The sequence below is a fragment of the Phacochoerus africanus genome, chromosome 2, assembly GCF_016906955.1.
Source record: "Phacochoerus africanus isolate WHEZ1 chromosome 2, ROS_Pafr_v1, whole genome shotgun sequence".
In the NCBI taxonomy this organism is placed as follows: domain Eukaryota; kingdom Metazoa; phylum Chordata; class Mammalia; order Artiodactyla; family Suidae; genus Phacochoerus; species Phacochoerus africanus.
The window spans coordinates 51,379,071-51,394,945 of record NC_062545.1 but is presented as its reverse complement, the minus strand read 5'-3'; the positions used below and the strand labels follow the sequence as shown (position 1 = coordinate 51,394,945).

The 15,875-nt window shown below is 35.5% G+C and overlaps 1 protein-coding gene and 1 non-coding gene across 2 annotated transcripts in view; both read left to right on the top strand.

Annotated features, from left to right (window-relative positions):
• LOC125120635 (collagen alpha-1(I) chain-like) overlaps positions 1 to 15,875 on the top strand; it is a 106,462-nt gene that overhangs the window by 21,532 nt on the left and 69,055 nt on the right. The gene's annotated exons all lie outside the window — the stretch shown is intronic.
• On the top strand, positions 5,495 to 5,629 carry LOC125121740 (small nucleolar RNA SNORA70). Its single transcript, XR_007133607.1, has one exon. It is a non-coding gene; the product is annotated as a small nucleolar RNA SNORA70 (small nucleolar RNA).

The following is a 15,875-nucleotide window of genomic DNA, read 5'->3' as shown; positions in this document are numbered from 1 at the left end:
GTCACCGTGCTTTTAGGCCCTTAACTGAGCAAGAAGAGTCAGGGAAGGCAGTTTCAGGAGAGGTTTACCTGTGAGCACTGGGAGGTTGGTTGTGATGGTGAGTGGGGAGAATGGAGGAATAAGAATCATTGGATCACTTGAATTCCTGTTAAGTTAAATTAAAATATTCAGAGGAAATAAAAGTGATACAAATTTGAGGTGGCCACAAGGGACAGAAAGAAACCTCACCTATTGGGTCAACCATAGATTTTGTTACAATTCAGCAGCCGAAATCCTTGCAAGTTTTTCTTTCATTGGTTCTAGCCCCCAGCAAATTTCCATCTGCATGCTCCAAAGATTTTACAGACTACCTTTCTAATTGCTTTCCTAGTTGATATATTAATCTGCAATCGTTTACTAACTCATATTTATAACCGGTTCTACTTTTATTTCACTATCACATCATTTTTGGAACTTTTTATTGAAGTGCAATATTCATACAAAAAGCACATGTATCCTAAATGTACTCTTGATGGATTTTCAAAAAGTGAACACAGCTGGGTAACCAGTGCCCGGAAAAAGAGGCAGAACATTTCCAGCACCCCAGAAGCCTTCCTGTAAAGGAGGGTAACACTTACACTGACTGCTAACAGCTCAGATTAGTTTGATAAGTATTAGTTTTTATACTTTCTATAAACGCAGTCATACGATATATATTCTTGTGTGTGTCTGGCTTTTTTCATGAAATACAACATACGTGAAATTCATCTTTACCATTATAAGTAAGGGTGGGTCTTTTCTTTCTTTCTTTTTTTTTTTTTTTGGCTTTTTGTTTCTTTAGGGCTGCACCCCCAGCATATGGAGGTTCCCAGGCTAGGGGTCGAATCTGAGCTGTAGCCGCTGGCCTATGCCACAGCAACGTGGGATCTGAGTTGCGTCTTCAGCCTACACCACAGCTCACAGCAATGCCCGATCCTTAACCCACTGAGCGAGGCCAGGGATCAAACCAGCATCCTCATGGATGTGAGTCGAGTTCATTAACTGCTGAGCCATGACGGATGGGAACTCCAGGTAGGTCTTTTCTTTTCATTGCCAAACGACATGATATTGTGTGAATATACCAAAATTTGTTTTTCTGATCTAATGTTAGGGTCATTTGATTGCTTTTCAGTTTGGAGCTACTATGACAGTACTGCGATGAACATTCTGGCAGTATAAAATCAACAGTGAGCTATCATATAAAGCAGTGTTTCTTGGAAATAATATGTTCATATTTTCTACTTGCTAAATGCTTATTCATTATTTGCTACATACTCGCCTTTGTTCTCAGTACTTTGTGAGTATTTATTTATTTTATGATGCTCTTGACCACCCAGTGAGGTGGATACTCTTATTACTCCAGTTTCACTTCTGAGGAAATAAGATAGCATATGATTCTGGGAAAACCAGAATTTGAATCCAAGCAGCCTGGCCCTAACGTCTGAAACTGACTTTTTCAAATATATCGAATAAGCATCAGTAGATATTGACTAATTATTAGTTCCCCTCATTTCTTGGCACCTGGGCAGACAGTAGGGGTTAGGGCATCCATGTCTAGGTGTCCACTTTAAATGAAACTCTTAGATAATTTCTTAGTCATAGGGACTTTATATTTTTCTTTCCTCAGATCTGTATATTGGCCTTTTTTTTTTTTTTCCCCTTCTGCAGAAACTGAGCTTCTGGGGAGGGTCTTTCTGCTCCCTGTCCAACAGTTTCACACTTTCTCCCTGCGTTCTCATAGGCTTTGGGAGATTCTGTGCCAGCAGAATTGGGAGATCTATACATAAATCTCTTGGGCTACCCTAATGACAAATATTTTCCCTTATCAGAGCAAGACAGGAAACATAGATGTCTGATCTCCCAGTATTTCTTACTCTCTTAGTCATATCACAGATTTATTGAGCACTTACTATGGGCCCAGAAAATGCCAGGCATTGTGGTAGAGATAAAATAAGACAGAATCAGTTGTCTTAAGAAACATATAGTCTAGGAGTTCCCGTCGTGGCGCAATGATTAACGATCCAACTAGAAACCATGAGGTTTTGGGTTCGATCCCTGGCCTTGCCCAGTGGGTTAAGGATCTGGCGTTGCCGTGAGCTGTGGTGTGGGTCGCAGATGCAGCTTGGATCCCGTGTTGCTGTAGCTGTGGTGTAGGCCGGCGGCTACAGCTCTGATTTGACCCCTAGCCTGGGAACCTCCATATGCCGCGGGAGTGGCCCTAGAAATGGCAAAAAAAGATAAAAAAAAAATTTTTCTATGACAACTTTAAAAAAAAAAAGAAAAAAGAAACATACAGTCTAGTAGGAGAAAGAAACAGGATTTCATTTTTAAAAGTATGATATATGAAACATGTGGAAAAGAGGTGATATTAAAAAGTTTTTTTTTTTTAAAAAAAGGAGTTTCCATTGTGGCTCAGCAGGTTAAGAACCCGACATAGCGTCCAATGTGGGTTCGATCCCTGGCCTTGATCAGTGGGTTAAGGGTCCAGCATTGCTGCAAGCTGCAACACAGGTTGCAGATGTGGCTCAGATCTAGTGTTGCCATGGCATAGGGATCAGCTGTGGCTCCAATTTGATCCCTAGCCTAGGAACTAACTTCCATCTGCCCCTATGCCGCAGGTACAGACATAAAAAGAAAAAATATATATATTTAATACCTATGAAGGCGTAAACACTGGCAACTGGAATCATTTCATGTGCAGAAGACAGTATGCCTGACCAGTCCTGCAGCCTCTGTATCACAGCCTGCAGTGTCCAGGAGATGGGACCAGATAGGAGGTTGTAGCCAGAGCATGAAATGTCTCCAATACCAAGTGACGTGCCTTGACTCTGTTCTCTAGGCCCCACAGAGCCACAGAACAGCTCTGACCATGGTTATGATACAACAGAGCTATGTTTAGGGACTTGTTTCTCAGCCCTTTAGCCTACTGGAAACCCAAAGCCACAGAACAAGGAGGATTGTTCTTTCCTATTCTTGTAACTTTATTTCTCAATAACCCGTGACCTTATAATTTTTCCACTCACTACGGCTTGCTCAAAGTCCAGGAAGAGTAGAACTGGTGAACTGTGTTTGGACATTCAAAATGTTACAGAGTTGTCATCTCTCAAGAAGCAGACAGCCAGCTGAGCTTTTGACTTGTGTGTGCCAAAGAACAACTGAAATGAAAAGAGCACAACGCGACTGGAATTTCCCTCTGCCAGCTGGCTGCTCTGACACTTGTGCTTCTTTTCATAAATGTTTCCCACTTTTGAAGCTGGTAAGTAAGCCAAGGAAGCAAAGGTTAAGCTGGGGGGCTGGGCAAATCCCAGTGGAGTGAAACAAATGAAGGAAGGGGGAGAGATATCTCAAAGAGACACTTCTTTTGAATTAATCTCCACAAGCCAGTCCCCTTTAGCACCCTTATTTTTTTTTTTTTCTCGAATGTGTGCTTTGGGGAAATGGTTTGCTAATTTCTCCCATATGAACTGAGCACTGTTTCATCCACCTTGGATTAGTTGGCCAAACACATCATCTTGGTTTATAAAACAGGGTTGAAAAATCCCTTGGCTCACTCTGCAGGGAGGATGGCATGGTGCAGTGTGGGAAGTGTGGGCAATGGACTGAGATGGCTTGGGTGTGACTTTGGGCTACAAAATATACTTGCTCTAAGGTCCTGGGAGTGTTTCTTTTTGTCATTTTCCTCCTCTCTAAGATAACGATGATAATGTTAATTATCTCATCTGGAGGCAGTTAAATGAGTTATATGTAGAAAAGAACTTGATATCTAGGAAGCATAAATGAGTTGGTTCTATTATAATTATTATTCAAATTCTGTGTTTTCCTATGTCTCTTTCTATTCCTCAGTAGGACAGGATAGCTACCCCTTTGTTATTGAAGCCTATTCATCCATGAGCCACAAACTACTAAAGATACTTATGCTTTATCCAAAGTATAAGTCACTAAAAGAAATACTAAAACTTTTAGAAATACAGTAGAAATTGAGAGATTTGTGCATACATTTCCTTCTGAAAATATAAGTCTCTGTCAATCCGTCCTTTGGATTTTCTGGACAAGCCAAGGTGCTCTGAATGAGAATTAATAAAAAATAAGGTAAGATCATTAAAATTCCTGCTAGCTTATTGAATGAAAGTCTTTCATTGACATTACTTATTATTCCTAAAAGAGTAAATGTAACACCTGGCTGAACAAGTAAGCCTCTCCTCCTCACCACTCCTCAAAGGGTGCTCGCAAAAGTGTGCTTTGCAAGGAGAACTGCCTTCCCAGAGGGTACAGCACAAGTTAGGGATGAATTTCACAGTTTATAAACACCTATCATAGATGGGAAGATTGCATAGATGCTAAGAAATGGGAAAAACCACCTACCCAGAAATCACGTGTGACCTGGATGGCACTATTGGTTTGGGGAATGAATGATTAGAGCACGATTCCCTTGCTTTTGGCCTCAAGGTGGTCATCTGTAATATGGGAATGATTTACATTTTCCTTTCAGTGACTCTAAGACATTTTAAAAAGATTAAAAACAAAATAAAACTGTGAAGTGTTTTGAGTTTCATAAAGCAATCAAGGACTAATACTAGAGAGCATATCACCCTCATGGACAGATGGGACCCTTTGTTAGTTTCAGTAAGACCTGCACCACCAGCTGATTGTTATTTTATGAGGAAACATGTTAGCAGGAACCACCAAGACACAAAAGAAAAAAACACCACCAACAACAACAAAAAAATACTAGCCTGTATGTGATGAACAATTCTTTGAAACATTCATTCTCATCACCGATTGAGTCGCATAGGTACAAAACTCTGGAACTCGATATATAGCAAGTCTTTCTGGCTTGGAAGAATCTATCTGAAATATACCAAGGGCTCTGTTTTAAAGGGGAACCTAGCTGGGAACATGTTGAGGAAACTTTTCCCAATTTCTCACCCAAATTTGTTTAAAATTAAAGAAATAGTTGAAAATACAATGAAAGGAAACTAAGACTCTCAGGCAAACCTGGAGGAATTTCCAGGAATGTCAAACCACTGGGCAGAAAGAGGAGCCCTGAGAGCAGTGCATTCCAGGAATTTCAGTTTTTCGTATCCTACAACTCTCCAGATTGGCAAAGTCAGGAATCAAGATGGAAAACACTTCTTCAGAAGCCAATAGACTTGTCAAGTGGAACGTACAGTAATGACAGGGCTAAGAGCTGGTATCTTAGCTTATCCGACAGTGGAAAAATAGTGGTGCTAAGATCTACAGAGATCCCATTTGCATATAAAAAATAGATTATTTCAATGAAAGGAGAGACAAAACCGACAATAATTTGAAAATGGTACAATTAGAGGAAAAGGGAAAAGGAACATAATTCTTACCTCCTAAAGTAAAAACACGTCCCTTAAAATTACTTAAACTATTTTAGAATGATGTTTGTCATCCTTTAAAAGATGTGAGAAAATGTTTTCTGTATGAGATAGGAAAGAAACTTATAAAGAGAAGGAAATAAGAGAAGCCACCCATGCTCTTCTCTCTGTGGGGGCCCGGTGTTCAGTGGCTGCAAACCACAGCCTTCTTGGCAGTGTACACAACCTGGCGCCTGTACGGGTTGTCCCAAGAGACCTTGCAGACAGCCTTTTCCAGTGGACCTTCATATCTAGCACACTATCCTCAAATCTAGGCTCCAAACAGGTATGTGAGGTTAGAGATCCCCAGGGAATAGTGGCCAGGGTCCACACTGGCCAAGGCATAATACCCCTCCACATCAAGTTGCAGAACAAGGAGAATGTGATTGAGGCCCTATGCAGGGCCAAGTTCAAGTTCTCTGGCCTCTGGAAGATCCATAGCTCCAAGAAGTGGAGAATTACTAAGTTCAATGCATGTAAATTTGAAAACATGGTGGCAGAAAAGCGGGTCATCCCGAATGGCTGTGGGGTCAAATACATCCCTACTCGTGGCCCCAGGAAAAAATGGTGGGCCCTGCACTTGTGAGAGCCTAATAGCCCACCAATAAATCTTACTTCCCCATCCAAAAAAGAGAAGAAGGTGAGGTAAGATTATGAGACATGAGTGATAAACAAAAGACATACAAGAAAACTAAAAATGCAGTACTTACTCAGAAATTCCACTCTCAGCCCCAGAGATATTCTCACACAGGTGTATGAGGGGTATAAATGGGGATGCTTATTGAATGGTAACTTATCACAGCAAAATTGGACCACAATCCTAATGTCCATCACTAAAATAGTGAATAAATAAATAATTTTGAATATTTGAAATATTTAATGGTTGCATTCAATCTACAAGTAAAAGAAGTGAACCTTAGAATTTGCACTACGGAAAATCAAATCAGAAATCTTGACAAACTTGAGTAGTTTTCTCAGAAGGCAGAGGAAAATGAAGAAAAGATGAAAATTCTAAGAAGCAAAACTATAGTCATGGAAGAGAGAGAATCAAAACTCAACCCAAGAATTATAGGCAACGTCAAGAAAAAGAAAACTATTAGAATGATATGATCATAAAAACTCAGAGGGAAAAAAAATCAAAATCGCATGAATAACTACACTAACTGATTTGAGTATAAAGATCAAAAGCATTCACTACATTCAAGGCAAAAAATCATGAAAAAAGTGAAATAGAACAACATGGAATTATGTTCTGGGGGAAAAAAATTTTGAATTCAATGATTAAGAAAGTTTATTTTAAGCATTCAGGAAGGAGAAGGATTAATGACTTCTAATAAGATTGAACCATATGCTATTTATAAGATTTTATTTTCCACAAGCAAAGTTATGGAAATCAATGCTGCAACATCTCTTAAGAGAAAAATTGTCAGAGTAAAAGTTTCAAGAATTGTGTTCCCAGAGAATTTGACCTTCTGGTAGGAAGGAAACAGAAAGAATGGTCTCAGGATTGCAAGAGCTCAGAAAATGACCTATCCCTGTGAAAAGGTTAAAGTTGTATTCCATTGACCAAGAGATAAGCCCTAATGAAGTCCTCAAGCACAGGAAGTCAGGACATCCACCAAAACAGTTCAACAGATAGGAAGTCTCAAGAACTCTTGCTAATATTATTGCAGAACAGAAGGCAAACATATAGAGTATTTCATGATAATTATCTATGTCTATAATTGTACATTATTGCAAGAGAAACACAGAAGTGAGGAAAGGGCAAAGCTGAGAAGGAAAATGAAATAAATTCCTCGTTTTCTATGAAGGAAGTCAAAATCTATCTTGTTTTTTATGATCCTGATCATTAAAAATATGAATGAAAGTACTATTTGGAAAGTAAAATTTTAGACCAAACAAATACTAGAGAGTCTAAAAGCTTATGACACGAGCAATATTACTGAGAAAACATGAGTAGAGTCACAAATCAAGAGAAAAGAAATGAGTAAACATTTATAAAAATATAAATTAATAAGTTAAAATAATAGTCTTGAGTAATTGAAAACACTGTCATAGAAGGCAAAAAAAATTCAGATAAAGTTTAAAAACAATGAACTTCATAATACTTGTAAGAGAATCTTTAAAACAAACTGATATAGACAAGTTAAAAGAATGTGCAGATACATAGCGATTTGCAAAAGAAAACAGGCAATACTAATTTCAGAAAAGGCAAAAGATATTAATGGTGACAAAAGTGTCATTACATATTAATAGACATACATACATATCTCAAGAAAAACAATAGTCATTAAATTTTATAAGCTGAATAAGATAATATCTATACAGAGAGAGCAAGTATTTGAAATATAGATAGGAAGGCACCTTGTTATGGAAGACTTTAACGCATCTGTCTTAGCCCTTGACAAATAAATACATATGCATATTGTATGTGTATATGTATTTAAACAACACACATTCACTATCTCACATTTGTGATCTCAGTGTTTTTGTGAGTCAGGATTCCAGCTATCAAGCTCTACTTCCACTCTGATCTCTAGACTCTCTTTTAAAAGCCTCACCTGATTAGGTCAGATTCACTCAGAATAATCTGCTTTTTTAAAAAAATTCAATTTGTTTAAACTGAAAACAAAAACAAAGATAGTTTGTCCATTTCTCCCACCACCCCCACCTCTGGAAACTATTTATTCACTTTATTTATGAGCTTGGTTTTCTCTGACATATTTCACTTAGCATAATGCTCTCAAGTTCTATCCATGTTGCAGCAAATAGCAATATTTCACTCTTTTTTATGCCTAAATAATATTTCATTGTGTATATATACAGTCACACTTCAGTATCCCCAGAGAATTGATTCCAAGACCCTTGCTGCCCCACCCCCACCCTGACACACACACCAAAATCTCTGAATGCTCAAATCTCATATAAAATGACTTAGTATATTGAACACAGTTGGCCCTCAGTATCCTCTGATGCCCCTCAGATTCAACCAAGCATGGATTAAAATTGATTGAATCCAAGTTGCCAAATCCATGCATTCAGAGGGACAACTGTATTTTACAGTTTCTTTATTCATTTATTTACTGATGGACACTTTTCATTGTTTCCGTATCTTGGTTATTGTAAATAATGCTGTAGTGCACATGAGGGTGAATTTATCTTTTTCAAGTTAGTGTTTTCATTTCCTTCAGATAAACACCTAGAAGTAGAATTGCTGGAAGGTATGGTAGTTCTATTTTTAATTTTTTAGGAACTTCCATACTATTTTCCGTAGTGGCTGCACCAAATTACATTCTACCAACAGGAATGGTATGCACGGGTTCTTTTTTCTCCACAACCTCACCAACATTTGTTATTTCTAGACTTTTAGATGGTAGCCATTGTAACAGGTATGTGTTGATAACTCATGGTGGTTTTGATGTGCATTTCATGATGAAGAATGATGCTGAGAATATTTTCATGTACTTGTTGGCCTCTGTATGTCTTCCTTGGAAAATTGTCTATTCAGAACTGTCCATTTTTTAAAAATCTGATTGTTTAGTTTCTTTGCTTTAAAAGATACTGTTCTTTCCCATTACATATTCTTGACTGCTTTGTAGTAAATTAATCAACCATATGTATGTGGGGTTTTTTATGGGCTATTTGTTCTGTTACATTAATCTGCATATCTGTTTTATGCCAATATCATACTGATTTAATTACTATAGTTTTGTAGTATAGTTTGAAATCAGGGCACATAATGCCCCCAGCTTTTTTTTTTTTTTTCAAGATTGCTTTGGCTATTCAGGGTCATTTATGTTTCCATACAAATTTTAGAATTGTTTGTTCTATTTCTGTAAAAAATGCCTTCGGAATTTTGATAAGAATGTCATTGAATCTGTAGATTGGTATGGACATTTTAACAGTCTTAATTGTTCCAATCCATAAGCACAGTATATCTTTCTATTTCTTAGGTGTCTTCAATTTCTTTCATTAATGTCTTATAGTTTTCAACATACATGACTTTCACTTCCTTGGTTAAATTTATTCCTAAGTATTTTCTTCTTTTTGATGAAATTGTAAATGGGATTGTTTTCTTAATTTCCCCTTATGATAGTTCATTTTTAGTGTGTAGAATTGTAAAACTTTTTGCATATTGATTTTGTATCCTGCAACTTTGCTGAATTCATTTACTAGTTCTAACATTTGTTTAATGCAGTCTTTAGGGTTTTCTTTATATAATATTATGCTATCTGCAAACAGTGACAATTTTACTTCTTCCTTTCTAATTTGGATGGTTTTTTTTTCTTTTTTAAATATTTATATTCTTTGCTCTGGCTAAGACTTCCAAAACTATGGTGAATAAAAGTGACAAGAGTGGACATCCTTGTCTTGTTCCTGATCTTAAAGGAAAATCTTTTAGTTTTTCACGTTGAAAATGTTAGCAGTGGGTTTCTCATATATGATCTTTGTTTTAGGAAGTACTTTACTTTTATACCTGCTTTGCTGATATTTTCTTTAAATCATAAATGGATATTGAATTTTTGTTGAATGTTTTCCTACACCTAATGAGATAATCATATGATTTTTAGCTTCTATTTTGTTAATTGTTGTATTACATTGACTGAAATTCAGATGTTGAACACTCCTTGCATCTCAGGAATAAATCTCACTTGATCATGATCTTTGTCATGGTGTATGATCTTTTTAATGTATTATTGAATTCATTTTACTGATATTTTATTGAGGATTTTTGCATATATGTTCATCAGGGAAATTGGCCTGTAATTTTCTTTTCTTGTGGCATCCTTGTCTGATATTGATATTGAGGTAATGCTGGCCTTGTTAACGGAATTTTTTGGAAGAGTTTGAGAAAGACTGGTGTTACTTCTTGGAATGTTTGATAGAATTCACCAGTAAAACTGTATGGTCCTGGATTTTTATTTGTTGGGAGGTGTTTACTGATTCAATCTCTTTAGTACTAATTGTTCTGTTCAGATATTCTATTTCATCATGATTCAGTCATGGTAAGTGAATGTTATAGAAATGTATCCATTTCTTCTTGACCAATTTGTTAATATAATTGTTATAGTGGTCTCTTATGATCCTTTGTGTTTCTGTGGTATCAGTTGTGACATCTCTTCTTTCATTTTTTATTTTATTAATTTGAATTTTTCTCTCCTATTTTCTTGGTAAGTCTAGACAAGGATTTATTAACTTTGTTTATCTTTCAAATAATCAGCTCTTAGTTTCATTGATCTTTTTAGTCATACATCCTTTATTTTTGCTCTAACTTTTGTTATTTCTTTCCTTCTGACTTTGGGTTTTGTTTATCCTTATTTTTTATGTTCTTTAGGTGTTTTAAGAAAATCCTAAGAATAGAAAAAGTATGTGTGTGTGTTATTTTCAAGATTAATATAACTTCTATAAATATACAATAATACCATCACAAAGAAAATACTCAATTGCTATCAAAATCAGAAATTATAGAGGCTATGTTCTCCAACCACAACACCATAAAGCAACATATTTTTTAAAGTATAAACAATAAAAAACTCGAACACTTCACAAAAACTTTCAAATGCCTTCCTAATGAGCTATTTAAGAAAGAAAAATTAAAGGTAAATTTGTGAACTGTTTAAAAGAATAAAAATAGAAAGATGACATCAAATATTATAGACCATGTCCAAAAAAATGTGGCCTGAAGTACTTTTTGTTCTAATTAAAACAAAACAAATCAATAAACTTGAATGTAACTTCAAGTAGTTAGAATGGTGAGAGAAATTAAACGATATAACAAGATAATATTAGAAATAAATTTGTAAATTAGTGCATGAGAAAATAGAAAAACAGTAAATTTGTCAAATAAACTGCAGTACTGAATTCCTAAAGAAAAAGATCAAACAAAAGTGCTAACAAGGTCTAATCAAGAATAAAAGAGTGGGAATTCCCATTGTGGCTCAGTGGGTTAAGGACCCAACATAGTCTCCATGAGGATGCAGGTTAGATCCCTGGCCTTGCTCAGTTGGTTAAGGATCTGGCATTGTGGCAAACTATGCCCTGGTCACAGATGGAGCTTGAATCTGGTGTTTCTGCAGCTGTGATGTAGGCTTCAGCTGTAGCTCCAATTCAACCCCTAGCCTGGGACCAACCATATGCCGCAGGTGTGGCCATTAAAAAAAAGAAAGAAAAGGACTGAACAAATAAATACTATTAGAATGAAGAATATGTAATATTGAAAGAATTTATAACAGATCCAAAGATGTTTTTAAAAGTATTAGCATAAGTGAATTAACTTAATAAATCTGAAAATCTTAATGAGAATTTAAAGATAATGAAGGAAAATAGCTGTGTGTTGAAACTAAAAAGACCACTATCTATTAAAGAATTGAAATTGAAAACATTTTCAACAACTAACTTCAAGGTAGCCTCAGAGTTTTATCAATGATTAATTTTAAACTTTAGAAATAAATTATTCCTGTGATGTATACTCTTTTTGTGCACACACAAAAAAATAGGAAAAATGTTCTAAGTCATATTATAAAGACAGGACAACGTTTATAGCAAAACCTAAAAATGCTCAGTATAGACACAAAAATTTGAATAGAAGATTAACATACTTAATTCAGATTATATTAAAAACCATGAATATTTGAGGATTGTCCTAAGAAGTCATGTATATAATTCCTAATGAATAAATCACACCAATAGGGTTGCAAAATAAGCATAAACATCTCAATAGATCTGGAAAATAATTTGATAAAATTTAATGAACCCTCTTGGGTTTTAAAACTTGCTTAATAAGCTCAGAATAGAATGATAATTCATAGACATAATAAAGAATATTCATCTATAACATATAGCCAACATCATATTTTATAATAACACACTGGTAGAATCATAAACAAGTCAGGAATATCTATTATTACTATTACCATTCTAGAAATGATAGCCAAAATAAACAAAAAGCAAAAACTGGCAGAATCACAAACAAGCCAGGAATATCTATTATTACCACTATCTATTCTAGAAATGATAGCCAAAATAAACAAAAAGCAAAAGCACAAAGTGTATTTATCAACTGAAAAAATCTGGGAAACAGATATATTTATTTACAGATATGCAATCACCTAAGTAATCTATGGAAATCAACTGAAAAAAGTAATGGATATAATAACATAATTCAGTAAGATGATAAAATGCAAAACAAATGTATAAAATCAATCATGCATCTAATATTAATAATATACAGTCAAAATATTATGAAAAATTTCTTCTTTACAAGAAATAGCATAGATCCTATACCAAATATCATAGGATGCAATTACCAAGAATAATCTTAAAAAAAGAATTGTGTTGGAGTTCCCACTGTGGCACAGTGGATTAAGAATCTGACTGCAAGCTGCTTAGGTTGCTGCAGAGTTGTGTGTTCAATCCCTGACCCTGAGCAGTGGGTTAAAGGATCCGGCATTGCCACAGCTGCTGAGTAGTTCACATCTGTGGCTTGGATTCAATTCCTGGCCCAGGAATGTCCATATGCCAAGTGTGCAGCTATTAAAAAAAATAAAAATAAAAATAAATTGTGTAGAACCTATACAATGAAAATTACAAAAGGTTGTAAAGAGAATAAAAAGACTTTCATGGGTGGAAAAGCACACCTTACGGCTAAATGGGAAAAAAATATGTTTAAGTAAGCCATCAAATCCCCAATTCTTGAAGTATCAGTTAGAAAGAATTGCTTTTCAAAGAAGTTCCAAAGTTTATTAGAAATAAGAGGGAGAAACAAACAAAAAAAAAGTTAAAGGGGAAACCTTATCCCACCAGATGAAAATGGGATGTAAAAATAGATATAGCAATGGAATTAAATAGGTAGACCACCACCAGCCAATGCTAGTAGATTACAAAATAAAATAAGAATAAAAGAGCCCTGTATGAGATAAAGGAGACATCACAAGTTAGTGAAGATATTAAAGACAATTCATTAACAGCGTGACAATTATTAACAAATTGAAATAAAGTTAGGTTCTCACTTTAAACTGTAGACTGATTAAATACTTTAATAAACTGTAGACTGATTAAATATTTTAATGTTAAAAACTGAAACCACACACACACACGCACACACACATAATCAAGAAGAAAAAGTAGGCATTTATCAGATCTCAGGATGGGAAAGGGCTTTCTAACTAGTAAAAGCATTGAAAGAAATTATGCAAAATGTAGTATACATGTGATTATGGAGAACAAAATTTGAAAATTCCCTACAATAAGAAACATCAAAAACTGAAATGATACCTCCATCGTTATGAAAAAATAAACATAATTTTAAAGCACACAACTGGAAAAAATACTTGACACAAATTTATATCCAAAAGTTTAATATTGATAATACAGAAGGAGCTCATGTTAACCTAAAACCTCAATAGAAAAATTGACAAAGAATGTGAAGTATCTACTCCAGGAAAAAATAAAAAAAAAAAAAAAGAAGGAAGAAAGGGAAAGAGAAAGAAAGATAAACAGAAGAAAAGTTAGGAAAAAACAAAAATTAAACATGAAGAAAAGTTTACTCAATTTCAAATATTTTCATTTTATTTATTTATTTATTTATTTTACTTTTTAGGGCCACACCCACAGCATATGGAGGTTCCCAAGCTAGAGGTTGAATTGGATCTATGGCTGCCAGCCTACGCCAGAGCCATAGCAACACAGGATCCGAGCCGTGTCTGCGACCTACACCACGGCTCACGGCAATGCCAGATCCTTAATCCACTGAGTGAGGCCAGGGAACAAACCTGCAACCTCATAGTTCCTAGTTGGATTTGTTTCTGCTGCACCACAACCAGAACTCCTCAAATACTTTCATGTTAAAGGTTATTTTTAGTTATCAAATAAGTGAAAGTTAATTCGAAAGTCCAGTATTATTGAATGTGAGAATAGAAATTGAAACAATTTTCCTGGAAAGCAAGTTTGCTGATCTAAATCAAGAATGAGTGTTCATAGATTCAATAACTTTACTTTTAGCCATTCATGTTATAGAAATAATTAGGGAACATCTGAGGTCTGGAACATTCATGCTGCATTAACCTGAATTTAGCTGAATTTAGATTTAGTGTCAATCACCTGAAATATCAGAAAATATCCAATACAGGTTGTGAGGGGCGTTGCAATTTTTTTACTACTAATATTAAAAGCACCAAACTTTTAAAATTAGCTAGTGAATTAAAGTACAGTCAAGGTTCTCCCTGTGATGTTACTCTGCCTAGTATAAGAACACAGTGTATGAGTGGGGAAGAAAGAGAGAGCAATGCCAAAAGTCCAGGAAATTTGCCTAAACCAGAGCCTTTCTTATTTAGGTGTATATCCGACTGTCAGGGAGGAGAAAAAATCAGAACCACTTATAGAATTGAGTTAGGTGCACCCATTTAAAATACTCGATACTAACATTATCATCTTGTCTGGAAAAACTTTGGTGAGATGAGTAACCATTCAGTCTATGATGTGGGGACAAGGCAGCACTGGGCACAGACCCCCATTTCATGGAAGAAAATCTCCTGGTTGAGAATTCTGGTCTAAATTAGGTCACCCACAGAGAGCCATGTGAGTATTCCCCGTCTTGTTTACTAGAAAATCTTCAAAAGGTGAGAATGCCAGTCTTGCAAATGGTGGGACCACTTGCTACTCTATATTTTACTAATCCTTAAATAGTCTACCTAAAGTGAATAAGCAAAGCCATCTAGAATGAGAAGGAAGTTGATCTGTGTTAGAAGTGGTGGCTTCTGAGATAGCTCTTCTTTTTACACTTTTCTGAACTTCCACATATTAACTAATGGGCAGATATTATTTTTATGAGCAGGAAGAAATTACTGTTCACAAAAAATACTGTAAAATAAAGTACATTTACAAAGTAATCCTGTAATCCTCTTTTGCCCCTGATCCCTACACCAATTAAAATGTATAGGAAATATTTACAGAGCAGGATTTATGCCTTTCTAATTAACGTCATAGAATCAATTCTAGCACATACTAGAAAGAAAGCCTCTGACAGCATGAAGTAACTTGATCTTCAGACTGTCTCTCTCTAACCTGCCAAAGACAATTCTGTGGCTCTTGAAGCATAAACATTTAATTAAAAACTAAAACAAAATATCATCATGACATATCACTTCATCCTGCATGAAAATACACCCCATTCTTCAAGGAAAGGAATAATAAAGACCAAATGGGTATGCATTAGTTAACAGTCTTCATTCTCATTTATGGGGAACCAAGTTAATGCCCTCTCTAGGGAGAAAAATTAAAAGGCACACAGTGAACTTCCCTGAACTTCATGCTCGAACCAACTGAAAGCATATTTTTAAACTCCCTTAAAAAAATGTTTCAGGGTTATGGGGTTAACACAATACAAAGTGCAGCCAAACTTCCTGTTGTTATTGTTGCTGTGTTCTCAACCCAAGAATCTTCCTCTGAGAACACAAGCTCACCTTGGGGTGACGAGAG